Source organism: Lissotriton vulgaris, chromosome 1_1 (assembly GCF_964263255.1).
Source record: "Lissotriton vulgaris chromosome 1_1, aLisVul1.2, whole genome shotgun sequence".
Lineage (NCBI taxonomy): Eukaryota > Metazoa > Chordata > Amphibia > Caudata > Salamandridae > Lissotriton > Lissotriton vulgaris.
In genome coordinates this window covers 44836458-44851655 of record NC_141685.1, presented here as the reverse complement: position 1 = coordinate 44851655, position 15198 = coordinate 44836458, and the positions used below count along the sequence as shown (strand labels likewise).

At 44.8% G+C, this 15198-nt stretch overlaps 1 long non-coding RNA gene across 1 annotated transcript in view; it reads right to left on the bottom strand.

Moving 5' to 3' along the window:
- The window catches only part of LOC147737146 (uncharacterized), a 113284-nt gene extending 103573 nt beyond the window's left edge, over positions 1 to 9711 (bottom strand). Inside the window, exon 1 of the long non-coding RNA XR_015310145.1 lies at positions 9607 to 9711. This is a non-coding gene — a long non-coding RNA (uncharacterized LOC147737146). The remainder of the gene's footprint in view (positions 1 to 9606) is intronic.
- Between the last annotated feature and the right edge of the window lie 5487 nt (positions 9712 to 15198).

Below are 15198 nucleotides of genomic sequence, written 5' to 3'. Positions count from 1 at the left end.
GAAAGGGACTCATGTCTGAGTATACCCTGCCACACCTATAGTGGCCAAAATCGATTTACAAAAGGGGGTGGTGATGAACAGAGTGTCTGAATTGAGCAGACCACTCTTACCCAGTCCAAAGATCAGGGCTTGATCCATCACCGTTATTTATCTCACTGCCCCATCCCAGCTCAGAACCTGGCTATATGCAAATCAGTCTGTCCCTGGCCCAGTGCATCATGGGAACAGGGCAGACTAAACTACCAAGCCAATTCTTTACCAGAAAGGAGACAAGCTACCGGGGACCGGTTTCTGGCATTTCAGCCTCTTCGGCCCGGCTTGCTTGAATCCTGATGGAGCAGTGAGAAAGGGACTCATGTCTGAGTATACCCTGCCACACCTATAGTGGCCAAAATCGATTTACAAAAGGGGGTGGTGATGAACAGAGTGTCTGAATTGAGCAGACCACTCTTACCCAGTCCAAAGATCAGGGCTTGATCCATCACCGTTATTTATCTCACTGCCCCATCCCAGCTCAGAACCTGGCTATATGCAAATCAGTCTGTCCCTGGCCCAGTGCATCATGGGAACAGGGCAGACTAAACTACCAAGCCAATTCTTTACCAGAAAGGAGACAAGCTACCGGGGACCGGTTTCTGGCATTTCAGCCTCTTCGGCCCGGCTTGCTTGAATCCTGATGGAGCAGTGAGAAAGGGACTCATGTCTGAGTATACCCTGCCACACCTATAGTGGCCAAAATCGATTTACAAAAGGGGGTGGTGATGAACAGAGTGTCTGAATTGAGCAGACCACTCTTACCCAGTCCAAAGATCAGGGCTTGATCCATCACCGTTATTTATCTCACTGCCCCATCCCAGCTCAGAACCTGGCTATATGCAAATCAGTCTGTCCTGAACCCAGAGACTCTGTCCCTCACCACCCCTTGTTGTAAATATTTTTGTCCACCCTAAGCGTGGAAGGGTATTCTCAGATGTGAGACCCTTGCTCATTGCACCATCAGGATTCAAGCAAACCGGGCCGAAGACGGCTGTAATGCCAGAAACCGGTCCCCGGGAGCTTGTTTCCTTCCCAGTGTAAGAATTGGCTTTTGTAGTTTGGTTTGCCCTGTTCCCATCATGCACTGGGACAGGAACAGACTAATTTGCATACAGCCAGGTTCTGAAACTGGGATGGTGCAGTGAGCTAAAAAACGGTGTTGGATCTAGCCCTGATCTCTTGACTGGGTGAGAGCTTTCTGTTTAATTCAGAGACTCTGTCCCTCACCACCCCTTGTTGTAAATATTTTTGTCCACCCTAAGCGTGGAAGGGTATTCTCAGATGTGAGACCCTTGCTCATTGCACCATCAGGATTCAAGCAAACCGGGCCGAAGACGGCTGTAATGCCAGAAACCGGTCCCCGGGAGCTTGTTTCCTTCCCAGTGTAAGAATTGGCTTTTGTAGTTTGGTTTGCCCTGTTCCCATCATGCACTGGGACAGGAACAGACTAATTTGCATACAGCCAGGTTCTGAAACTGGGATGGTGCAGTGAGCTAAAAAACGGTGTTGGATCTAGCCCTGATCTCTTGACTGGGTGGGAGCTTTCTGTTTAATTCAGAGACTCTGTCCCTCACCACCCCTTGTTGTAAATATTTTTGTCCACCCTAAGCGTGGAAGGGTATTCTCAGATGTGAGACCCTTGCTCATTGCACCATCAGGATTCAAGCAAACCGGGCCGAAGACGGCTGTAATGCCAGAAACCGGTCCCCGGGAGCTTGTTTCCTTCCCAGTGTAAGAATTGGCTTTTGTAGTTTGGTTTGCCCTGTTCCCATCATGCACTGGGACAGGAACAGACTAATTTGCATACAGCCAGGTTCTGAAACTGGGATGGTGCAGTGAGCTAAAAAACGGTGTTGGATCTAGCCCTGATCTCTTGACTGGGTGAGAGCTTTCTGTTTAATTCAGAGACTCTGTCCCTCACCACCCCTTGTTGTAAATATTTTTGTCCACCCTAAGCGTGGAAGGGTATTCTCAGATGTGAGACCCTTGCTCATTGCACCATCAGGATTCAAGCAAACCGGGCCGAAGACGGCTGTAATGCCAGAAACCGGTCCCCGGGAGCTTGTTTCCTTCCCAGTGTAAGAATTGGCTTTTGTAGTTTGGTTTGCCCTGTTCCCATCATGCACTGGGACAGGAACAGACTAATTTGCATACAGCCAGGTTCTGAAACTGGGATGGTGCAGTGAGCTAAAAAACGGTGTTGGATCTAGCCCTGATCTCTTGACTGGGTGAGAGCTTTCTGTTTAATTCAGAGACTCTGTCCCTCACCACCCCTTGTTGTAAATATTTTTGTCCACCCTAAGCGTGGAAGGGTATTCTCAGATGTGAGACCCTTGCTCATTGCACCATCAGGATTCAAGCAAACCGGGCCGAAGACGGCTGTAATGCCAGAAACCGGTCCCCGGGAGCTTGTTTCCTTCCCAGTGTAAGAATTGGCTTTTGTAGTTTGGTTTGCCCTGTTCCCATCATGCACTGGGACAGGAACAGACTAATTTGCATACAGCCAGGTTCTGAAACTGGGATGGTGCAGTGAGCTAAAAAACGGTGTTGGATCTAGCCCTGATCTCTTGACTGGGTGAGAGCTTTCTGTTTAATTCAGAGACTCTGTCCCTCACCACCCCTTGTTGTAAATATTTTTGTCCACCCTAAGCGTGGAAGGGTATTCTCAGATGTGAGACCCTTGCTCATTGCACCATCAGGATTCAAGCAAACCGGGCCGAAGACGGCTGTAATGCCAGAAACCGGTCCCCGGGAGCTTGTTTCCTTCCCAGTGTAAGAATTGGCTTTTGTAGTTTGGTTTGCCCTGTTCCCATCATGCACTGGGACAGGAACAGACTAATTTGCATACAGCCAGGTTCTGAAACTGGGATGGTGCAGTGAGCTAAAAAACGGTGTTGGATCTAGCCCTGATCTCTTGACTGGGTGAGAGCTTTCTGTTTAATTCAGAGACTCTGTCCCTCACCACCCCTTGTTGTAAATATTTTTGTCCACCCTAAGCGTGGAAGGGTATTCTCAGATGTGAGACCCTTGCTCATTGCACCATCAGGATTCAAGCAAACCGGGCCGAAGACGGCTGTAATGCCAGAAACCGGTCCCCGGGAGCTTGTTTCCTTCCCAGTGTAAGAATTGGCTTTTGTAGTTTGGTTTGCCCTGTTCCCATCATGCACTGGGACAGGAACAGACTAATTTGCATACAGCCAGGTTCTGAAACTGGGATGGTGCAGTGAGCTAAAAAACGGTGTTGGATCTAGCCCTGATCTCTTGACTGGGTGAGAGCTTTCTGTTTAATTCAGAGACTCTGTCCCTCACCACCCCTTGTTGTAAATATTTTTGTCCACCCTAAGCGTGGAAGGGTATTCTCAGATGTGAGACCCTTGCTCATTGCACCATCAGGATTCAAGCAAACCGGGCCGAAGACGGCTGTAATGCCAGAAACCGGTCCCCGGGAGCTTGTTTCCTTCCCAGTGTAAGAATTGGCTTTTGTAGTTTGGTTTGCCCTGTTCCCATCATGCACTGGGACAGGAACAGACTAATTTGCATACAGCCAGGTTCTGAAACTGGGATGGTGCAGTGAGCTAAAAAACGGTGTTGGATCTAGCCCTGATCTCTTGACTGGGTGAGAGCTTTCTGTTTAATTCAGAGACTCTGTCCCGCACCACCCCTTGTTGTAAATATTTTTGTCCACCCTAAGCGTGGAAGGGTATTCTCAGATGTGAGACCCTTGCTCATTGCACCATCAGGATTCAAGCAAACCGGGCCGAAGACGGCTGTAATGCCAGAAACCGGTCCCCGGGAGCTTGTTTCCTTCCCAGTGTAAGAATTGGCTTTTGTAGTTTGGTTTGCCCTGTTCCCATCATGCACTGGGACAGGAACAGACTAATTTGCATACAGCCAGGTTCTGAAACTGGGATGGTGCAGTGAGCTAAAAAACGGTGTTGGATCTAGCCCTGATCTCTTGACTGGGTGAGAGCTTTCTGTTTAATTCAGAGACTCTGTCCCTCACCACCCCTTGTTGTAAATACTGTGGGAAACAGTGGCCTAAACTCTGCCGGCGAACACAAGCTATTCAGGATAGATGTGTTGCAGCAAAGTTTGCACTATGTTGTGACTTGGACTTAGCCTTTTGCTTGGGTCAGGCGACTGGCTTGAGTATATAACTACAGTGCATTGCCAAGATTAGGTCTATATGGTTCTCTAAAGATACCCGAGCATCGTTAATGGACAAGCTATTCGATGGCTCTCGCCTTTTAAGCAAGAAAGTGGACTAGGCCCCAGGCAGATTCCTTTGGTCTGTCTGCCTCCGCCACGCAATTTCATCACAAATCTCGTCCCCTTTTGGTTACAGTAGGGTTTTTCAATACTGCCAGCGCCAGACCCTGCTGTTAACCCAACAGGTCTCCCAGTTCTTTCAAAGCCATAGCACATAAAGCCAAAGTCCGGGACATCATGCCACTGAGGGACCTGCTGCTACAACTGGTGCAGCTGCAAAACCTCTTTGTGTCCCTCCAGACACTGACTCACCCTATTGTAGGCAGTATCCAACATGTTCTCCAGTGAATTAGATTATGCCAGTGGCAGACCCCTCTTCCTATTCCACCCAGACTTAACAGTGGCGATGGATGTATTACTTCTGGAATGGGAAGGCCATATGGGAGATAGAGACTAGGGAACCCTTGTCACCGGCAGAGACCCAACTCCACAACAAGTCACACTTGAACTTGTTTGACAGCGAGCTGAGGATTCACTGGCTGCAGTTGTTTGGTCCGACGAACGGGCGCTGGATCTGCTTAATTGAATGTGACTTCCTCCCAGGTACGCTGCCCCGAGATACAGAAGAATCCTTGCTGGGTTGTATAGAATATAGTTGAGAAGCATATTGGAGAGGCGGCGATCTACCGTCCTGTTGAGACCACGGTAATTAACTGGAACGGTCGAAACATTGACTATACAGGGGCTATTTCATATAAATGATGTCTTCTAAGAATCGCCTTTGCTTAACTTGTATTGTACAAAAGTATTTACAGCCCTGTTTCTGTGTACAAAATGTGGATCGGCCGGTTTTTTCATCATATCACTTTCATCTTGAGCACTGTGCAGTCATCACTCAACGATTTATATATACACTTGCTGCTGAAAATACAATTAGATTTTTTGGAAATGAAAAGGCCTCGTCTGAATTCTAATCATGATAAAAATGGTGAATTAATATCTGCCCAGGACCTGCATATGTGATACAGACCTGTGAGATAATAAACTCATCGACCTCTGTAGTTGTTCACAGTGCGCATGGGAACTGCTTCTATGTGTCTACGCTTGTCACTTCTAGAGCAGAATGATGTCGACACTGAGCTGCATGATGTCTCCTACTGCGGGCAGCAGGACTGCTTTAAAGTTTGAGGATCAGGTATGGCGTGTGGGAAATATTCACACGGTAAGGAATCTGTAGTTAAAGGAGTATCCACCAGAAAGAGCGGTATCTGAGGCAAGTAACTGGTTTGTTATGTTTTCCTGCTGTTGTTTATTATCTAATTCCGGGTGGTAAACTCTGCTTGCAGAGTTTCCCGTACACCGCGGAGCTTGCAGAGTTCCTAAAAACTCTGCACCGTGGAGCGTAGCAAGGTTCTTTTTCAAGCTCGCGCTCTTCAACGTCATGTACTGGAGCGAGGAAAATCCACCTCCTGATGAAATTTTACTTGCTTGCGCTCGCCAAGGTCTAGTTGGCGAGCAAAATCAACTTCCTGGTGAGATTCGTTATCGGATTTCTCAATGCGAGTGGTCGCGGCAGGTCACTACCACTCGCGTTGAGAAACCTTCCTTCGCATTGACAAAGCTGCCACTCGAGTAGAAGCAGTTGCACCATCCTGCGCTGCACATGGTGCCATTCACAATGACAACAATCGGAGATCAAAATCACCACGAACGTCATGACCCTAACACACTCTGCTGCTCGTAGAACTCCACGTAGACCGCCAAAGTTTTTTTTGACAGTTCTTTATTGAGGAACACCGCCTAGGCTTAATCTTATCATGAAAATCTAGATTTCAGTCATATGTTAAGAAACAAGGGTGAGTAGAAACCTTTTGGGTGGAGAAAATTTAAGACATTAATATTGTGAATTTTTTGGTAATTAGTTGATTTTTGCAAGTACTAACACTTCTCTGTGTCAAGTAAAGACCTTGAGAGTTTTGTAACTTTCAGATACTTAAATTATGGATTTTGTTGCAATTAAAACATTTTCAAAACCTGAAATTTCTTTGGAGGTTGCATGCGGGCAGCCTAAGTTATCCTGCAAGAGTTTCTTGATGAATCCTATTGCAACTACAATATGTGCTCTCTCATGTAAAGTCAGGTTGTTAGAAGCTTTTCTGCAACTCAAGATAGGCCTTACTTTTCACCTGGTGTGGATGCATTTGTCATGTTTAGTGAGATCTCCTTTCTGAGTAAAACGTTTATGGCTTTCCCCTCCTGTATATGGCTTTAGTCCAGTGTGAATTCTCTCATGTGAAGTGACATGTATTCAAGACTAAACCTTATCTGACATTCAGAACACACATAAGGCTTTTTTCTCCCGTGTGAGTTTGCTCATGACAAGTGAGAAGTCATTTGTAACCAAAATTTTGCTTGCATTTCGAGCACTCGTAAGGCTTTTCCCCAGAGTGGGACCTCTCATGAAGCATAACACTATCTTTCAGATTCAAGCTTTTATGGCACAAGGGTTTACTACAGTGTGGAGTTTCTCATGGTGAGATTGTGTTTTTCTCTGCAGCTTTTCAGGCATTCAGAGCACTCATAAGGTTTTTCATCAGTATGGAGTCGCTTATGGTTAGTGAGAGTGTGCCTATTAAATAGGAATTTCTGGCATTTCTGGCATTGGTAATGTTTTTCCCCTCTGTGCGTCTGCTCATGTAGTGTGCGATTGCGTTTAAAATTTATGCTTTTCTCGCATTTGGAGCACTGAATAATTTTTGATGGTGAGTTTTCTTATGGTGCATGTGTACATCTCTACCTCTGAATATTTTCTGACATTTAGAGCACTGATGTTTTTCCCCCAGTGTGGATTCTCACATGTGCAGTGAGATCACGTTTACGGATGAAACATTTTTGGCATTCGGAGCACTGATAAGGTTTTTCCCCAGTGTGGGTTCTTATATGCTGTTTGAGATGGCGTTTATCACTGAAACATTTGTTGCATTCAATGCACTGATTAGGTTTTTCCCCAGTGTGGGTCCAAGTATGTTTAGTGAGTCTTCTTTTGTCATAGAAACATTTCTGGCATTCAGAGCACTGATAAGGTTTTTCCCCAGTGTGGGTTCTTATATGATGAGTTAGACGGTTTTTATTACTGAAACATTTGTCGCATTCAATGCACTGATAAGGTTTTTCCCCAGTGTGGGTCCTAGTATGTTTAATGAGTTCTCCTTTGTGACAGAAATATTTCGGGCATTCAGAGCACTGATAAGGTTTTTCCCCAGTGTGGGTTTTTATATGCAGTGTGAGCCTGTTTCTGTTAATGAAACATTTATGGCATTCAGAGCACTGATAAGGTTTTTCCCCAGTGTGGAATCTCAAATGTGCAGTTAGAAGTGATTTAAGTTTGAAATGTTTTGGGCATTCAGAGCACTGATAAGGGTTTTCCACAGAGTGGGTTAATGCATGTCGATATAGACACCGTTTGATACTAAACCTTTTCTGGCATTCAGAGCACTGATAAGGTTTTTCCCCAGTGTGGATTCTCATATGCTCAGTGAGATACGATTTACTGCTGAAACTTTTTGGGCACACTGAGCACTGAGAGAGGTTTTTCCCAGTGTGGATTATCATATGTTTAGTGAGATGATATTTACTGCTGAAACTTTTTGGGCACACTGAGCACTGAGAGAGGTTTTTCCCAGTGTGGATTCTCATATGTTCAGTGAGATAAGATTTAAAGTTGAAACCTTTTGGGCATTCAGAGCACTGGTAAGGTTTTTCCACAGAGTGGGTTAATGCATGTCGATATAGACTTGGTTTGATACTAAACCTTTTCTGGCATTCAGAGCACTGATAAGGTTTTTCCCCAGTGTGGATTCTCACATGTGCAGTGAGATGAGATTTCAAGCTGAAACTTTTTGGGCATTCAGAGCACTGATGCTTTTCCCCAGTGTGGATTCTCACATGTGCAGTGAGTCTAGATTTAAAGCTGAAACATTTTTGGCATTCAGAGCACTGATAAGGTTTTTCTCCAGTGTGGATTCTTATATGCTCAGTGAGATAATATTTACTGCTGAAACTTTTTTGGCATTCAGAGCACTGAGAGATGTTTTTCCCAGTGTGCATTCTCTCAAATTCAGTGAGATGAGATTGACGGCTGAATCTTTTTTGGCACAGGTAATTTATTTCCCCAACTTGGGTTATTTTGCTTTGATTGAGGCGGGTTTGAACACTGAATTTATTCTCACAGCACGTGTTTTTATAAGGTGTATTCCTAGAGTTACATTTAGTATTCTCTTGCTTATATGCCACGGTACGAGGGAACCCGATTTTAGAGTCGAGCTTGTTTAGATAATGTTCAGTGTTTATCTGTATAAGAAATTGTGTGTAATCTTCTTAACACTTGAATTGAGCAAAATATGTCTGGATGCAGCCCTGTAACACCTGTCGAAATGTTTCTAGCCGATAATAGTCTTTTGGTTATAGCCTCTCCGGCAGCAACTTATTTTGTGACTGAAGTTTTTCTCAAATCTATTTGTATAGGTCCTTAGCAATGCAGTGATAAGGTGTTAGTCTGATATTTAACGATTAAACTGAGAAGTACCTTTTTGCACTGAAGTAATGGCAGTAACTAAGAACATTAGACCATGCACAGTACTATTGTGGCTCACCAGTCGCAGAACATCAGTTAATTTTACCCTTTCTATGTTTGGTGTAAGGTGTAGTTCTGAAGACGAGGATTTATTTACATTAGCTATAGCTAAAATGTATGTTGTGCTTTTATGAGTATGCAACTCGAATAAAGCTTTCTACCTACCATTAGCTATAGTGCAACGGTGCTCATTTAATCAGTTTTTACATATCCCTCCTGCACAACAGAATGTTGAGGCGATTTACATAGAATTACAGAACAGTACACATTAAAAAGGAAACAATCTGAGATGGTCATGAAAACAATAAAGTGGTGGATTTTTAAGGTTTTCGCCAGAGTGAGCAGAGTGGGTCGAGGTGTTATATCCCGAGGCAGATAGTCTCAAACTTGTGTAACAGGTTATAAACGGTTGTTGAACAGAAGCGATTTTCCAATCTTTTGGCTGTTAATGAGTCAGCTTGGGAGTCTTCTTTCAGAGTCTTTTCTTTGATGGTTTGCAGAAGAAACCTTTTGTTATATCTTTCTTTTATGCAGTGTGTGCTTCCTCTCTGAAATTACATGATGCTTTAGATGAACGTTATTCTGTCATGCTGAGGTAATTTGTCTTTTTGATAATATTTCAGATGAGGATGCTGTGATTGTTCTTTCTGTGATTATTTCTAATGCTGTGTGCACAGATACGACTTTGCTCTGGGTTAATGAAATGCTAAATTAGAGACTTCACTTACAGGTATAGTACTTTCCTCAGCTCCCGCTTCCTCGCCACACCTAGATTCTGGAAATTGTTTAAACTTAGAATGCTGGATGTCCTTCAGTTGCCTGGTGCTAAATCTTGCTTTCTTCATCCGTAATTTCAATCACCTATAGTATTAAAATTAAATAGTTAATACATAATACATGTAAATTTCCCCAAATATAATTTACAAGCCATATCAATACAGAATTGCAGAATTTTGAAAATGTTGAGCTGTTCTTCAGACAGAGCAAAGTGTAGAATGGTAGCCTGAGAGTACTTGGATCTAGGAGTGAGGATTTGTAGAATTTCCAACATTTTATTAAGCTCACAAAGGATAAATGTACCCTATGGACTTGTAACATAGAATCCCAAAGGCAGATCTTAAAGTCATGTGGACTGGCACCAAACAGATATTTAAAAAAGAATCCTATAATTTATTTTTAATGTAGATTTTTGAGATGGGAATTTCCCCTCCACGGACAACAGGTGCTTTCCCCTGCCCTGAGTTACCACCTACTTGTCTCTGGTACCCTGACTTTTGAGTTCTGGCCTCTGCCGCACGCAAATCTATTGTGTGTTGCAAGGACTATGCCTAGACCTATCCCTCAACTACGGTCCAGAGTATGAATCAAGGGCAATGAAATTAAGGCGTACTTTCATGAGTCAGATAGTTACTAACTGGTACTATACGACAGAGCAACTCACACTGGCTGCTAGGGGGTCGGAGTTCCCTGAGTTGTGGCGACCCTTCTTGACCCTCCTGGTGTCCGAATTTCGAGAGTTGACATGCCCCAGATATCTTCGACTACTGCGTCTCCCAGACACGCAGATTCCTAGTGACAGTTCCACGAAAATTCATACAAGATTACGCTGATCAGGGCGTAGCCTTCCCCTTTATCCCTTCCAATTTTACGTTTTTCGGTGGACATGGGACGGGTGGGGCGGGTGGGCGATTAGTTTGGGAAATTCTTTATTTGTTCTTCTTTTGTTGATTCTGTGGACCCGCTCCATGCTTCTTGCCTGTGGTAATGTTATACTTTGAATTCTGTCGTGGGAGCTGAGGGTCCTGTTTTTCTTCTGTCTAAAAATTAATAAAGATTTAAACCATAAATATTTGGGCGTGTTTATTACAAGGGAGCCACAGGCAGGAACATACTCCAGAAATTACGGGATGCCCCACACTTGCGGGCACTCCCGCTCTCCTTACTGGGCCGAGTTGCCCTATTTATTGTGATGACCCTCCAGGGTCTCCTGTACATCGTGCAAAAAACATCCTTTAAGATCCCACCAGACATTTTCTTTCAAAAGGTAGACTGAGAACTTTGGCTCCTGTTGTGGGATGGTTGCACTTCATGCTTAGTAAGGTGTAGAGGGGAGAGTAAGGTGGACTGGCAGTCCGGAGCATTCTCAAGTATAACTGGGTCACGCAGCTGGTGGCAGTCAACAACCGGGTTTTTGCGGACCGTGAGGATCCTGCTAACCGGGTAGATCAATTGGCCATGGGCAAGAGAGGTTACCTCACCCCGGTGCTGTATTGAAGAGAGTATGAGTGCACCATATCTACTCATACCCAAAAAGTGGTAAGGGCGTGGAAAGAGGCTACCAAGTGTTTAGGCTGAGAAGGTAAGCTGACTGAAATTACGCCACTGTATGATGGTGATCTCTTAAGTGCAGTGGGAGGATTGCAGGGCTTCACAAAATGAGGATTGATTAGCTTAGACTGGCCGGGCGATGTGTGGAGGGGACAGGCGCTTGTGTCCTTCACGATCCTACAACAAAAGTATGAATTAGGTGACTAAAAACGTTTCTTACATTTGCAGGTGGGTCACGCTCTGCAAGGTCACATCTGGGAAGGGGGAATTTACCTGATGCATCCCTACTAGCTGCTAACTAATCCACTGACCGAAAAAGCAATCTCAACCATCTATAGGAAGTTGATCTACAATTCTCTGGATCCCTTGGGGATGTTTCAGGCAGCCATTCACCAACTTTTGTGTTTTTTAAAAACAAGCTTCCAAAGCTGGAGTTTGTTTTTAAAAACCAATAACTAATCACCCTCACACCCTTGGAACTTTCTCCCTGATTAATTTTCTCCCAGGATGTGGGATTCATTTAAAAAGAAATTCTCATCATGGCTGCCAGGTATTCCCTGGTGGTCCTGAACAAGAGAAAAATACATCAGACTGCCTGATCTAGAGAGGAAGGGCCATCCGATGTATTTACACCGATGGCACTCAAGTAAGGCTGGACACATAACAATGCAGCTGACTTGCACTAGGTCAGGCAGACCATCCGTTCGTTGGACGGGACACTCCACCACGCTTGTGAAGGAGTACCCTGCTCACCAAACTATAAATCAAGACCTTTATCTTATCTGTGCTATGCATGTATCGCTAGGTCTGCTTCATTGTGTCCATTAGTCTTAGTATTATCTACCTGTTATTGAGGCTTGTGTGTTTAGTACAGGTTTAATCTTACGGTGTGTGTGGGTTTATTTGAACCCTGCGGTTTAATCTGCACTTGTTGCTTATGCGGTGTTATGTGGTGTTGTCACACATTTGTAATTATAAAAAGTATGTTACAGGCGACCAGGTGTCTCTTGCCCGTGACCTCTGAGGAAGTAATGGTGCACAGTTAACAGCAGCAACATTGCAAAGTGTCAAGAGCCTGATTTAGAGTTCGCTGGCCGGGTTACTCAGACACAAACGTGAAGGATATCTTGGCCACCGTATTACAAGCACCACTGAATATAGCAAGTAATAACTTTATTTCGATACAGTACGTATCATAAAAAGCAGTACAACATCAATAAAAACAGTACGGAATATACAATATTGTACTTTAAGATTCGAAGAATAAAAGCAATAAGAACAAATGTGCAGATAATAATAAACTTTTTCCATATATACACCAGCTTGAATTCAGTTTTACCAAGGGACACTTTACTGGAGCAGCAACAACCTTGAGGTTCTTAAGCGCCAAGCCCAACCTAAGAATTTCGCCATGCAACATGCAAAAAACGGGCGTGCATCTGAGCGCAATATACGTAGGGCTTCAACATGTGACCTTGTTCCCAAAGTCTTACACAGGGGCTTTAGCCATTTCGATCTTGGCGCTGCATAAATTTTACACTCAAACAGAAAGTGGGCGACAGATTCAACCTTTGTGACACAGAACGGGCAGTAAGGGAGCGTTTGGAGCGGAGGGTTCCAAGAGGAAGTGAACAGTCCTAAAGGGAGCACACCCACCCTAAACTTAAAATACAGCGATCTGTCTCCAGACTTATGAATTTGGTCCAGATAGGGTTCCCTATAAGGTAACTCCTTAACTAGCAAGAACTGGACGACAGATTTACAGTGGTTGGGGTTGGACATTCGCTTATTATCTACCCAGAGCCAATACACCTTCTTAAGTAGCTGTTTGGGAGGTGCAGTTTTGTTGACCCAGGCATCTCCCAGACCCAGCTCATAGAGCAGGAGTTTGACTTCCCTCAACCAGGGTACCTTATTACAACCTGGAAGCGACAGAAGATCTCTTAGGGCATCAGCATAGCTACAGAGTTCAGGGACATTCCATATCCGAGACCAGAGTAGCAGGGGACGCAATTTTGCTTGCTCACAGATTGGACGTGTGCCTGTGTCTAACAAGAGAGGGATTGTAGAAGTACTGTGGGGTAGCCTCATCAGATCTTTATGAAAGTTGTTTTCGAGATGGGCCAGGGTATCAACTCTCTGCAAACCCCACAGTTCAGCCCCGTACAGGGCTGCGCTCACAACCCTTGCTCTATAGATGTCAATCAGTGCCCCAATTGGTTTTAGAGATGAGGCTCGCTGTTCTTTAAGCATGGCTCCAGTAGCCCTTTTGTGAGTCAGGAATACCTTCTGGTGGTGTGCTTTCCAGGTCATGGTATCGCTGAGACGTATTCCTAAGTAGTCGAATTCTTTGACTCTCTCCAGAGGGATAGAGTCTAAGACAGGAGGAGTAACGGATTTCTTGGGGGGGTTGAGGACAAGGAATTTTGTCTTGCCTATGTTTATTGCAGGCCCCTTGCAGTCACAGAAGGATTTGAAGGAAGTGAGCAGTTTCTGGATACCCGCTGGTGATTTGGATATCAGAAGGGTGTCGTCCGCAAACAGGAGCGTGGGAACTTTTATGCCCGCCAGGGTAGGTGCATCAGCAGGATGTTGTAGCAGGTGCTCCACCACTCCGTTGACATAAAGAGAGAACAGAGTGGGGGCGAGCACGCATCCCTGGCGGACGCCCCTGTCTACTGGGATTCGAGATGTTTTTTCTCCCTGGACACCCCATCTGATCTGGGCGAAATTATCCTCATGGAATTTCCTGAGCAGGGACAGCAAGTAGGGGGGTAAGCCTAGACCATCGAGGACATTCCAAAGTAGTGCCCGTGGGACCAGGTCGAAGGCAGTGCGTAAGTCAATAAAGACTAAATACAAACTGCCCCCTCCCAGCACCACTACTTTCCAGTATAGCATTAGGAGACGGAATGTCTGCTCGATGGTGCCTGTCCCTGATCTAAATCCTGCCTGAAAATCAGACAGAATCTTTTCCTCATCGATCCACTGCAAAATCCTGCCCAGTACCACTTTTCCTGCCACCTTTTGGGTTGAATCCAGCAAACTGATGGGACGATAGTTGGCTGGATCATCCCTGCTGCCTTTCTTAAAGATTGGCACTACTTCAGCGCCTCTCCAAGAGTCAGGAAAGGAGCCTCCCAGCAGAACCTCGTTTAAGAGTGTGGCAATTAATCTACCCCATACTGCTGGGTGGGACTTCAGCAGGTCACCAGGGATCCCGTCCGGGCCTGGAGCCTTGTTGGAAACAATACCTCCAATTGCCCTTTCGACCTCCTGGGTGGTAAAAGGGTCGACGATGACTAGAGGAATAGTTGTTGGGCAGATCATGGAGCCTTGAGGAGGAGTTTTCCCCGGTGTAGCAGAGTATAATTTGGAAAAATGGGCAAACCAGACATCGCCGGGAATGTTGCAGGTTAACTGCTGATCAATGGGCTTGTTTCTTGCTCTCAAGAGATCCCAGAACCCCTTTGAGTCCTTCCTATTACTTGCCTCAGTTAGCTCCCGCCAAAAGAACTGAATATAATATATGGGAGCCTCATTTCTTTCTTTCGTACTTTCTATCTCCCTTGTTTTTATTATCTTTATTTTACTCTTTTTTTTGTCTTTCTTATTTCTTTTTCTGTTTCTCTCTATTCCTGGTTTATCTTTCATTCATTTCTTAGTTTAAGAATGCTTAGCCTCCTAAAGCATTTGATTAATTCATTTGCATTTCTTCTTTCCTGTCATGGGGGTGACTGCACAGATATCCTTACAAGTAGGATCCTATGAATTCTGCATGAACCTATTTACTAATGGTCCTAGTTGAAATTGTCATTTAGAAGTTAAATATATGTTTCTTATGTGAGGTAGGGAGGGTAAGTGTGAGAATGTCTGTGAGAGAGAGAGACAGAGAGAGAGTGTCTGTGTCTGTCTGTCTATGTCTGAGTGTGTGTGAGGACTTAAGCGTGGGGAGCCGGCTATCACTGTACTATCAATCAATCAATCAATCA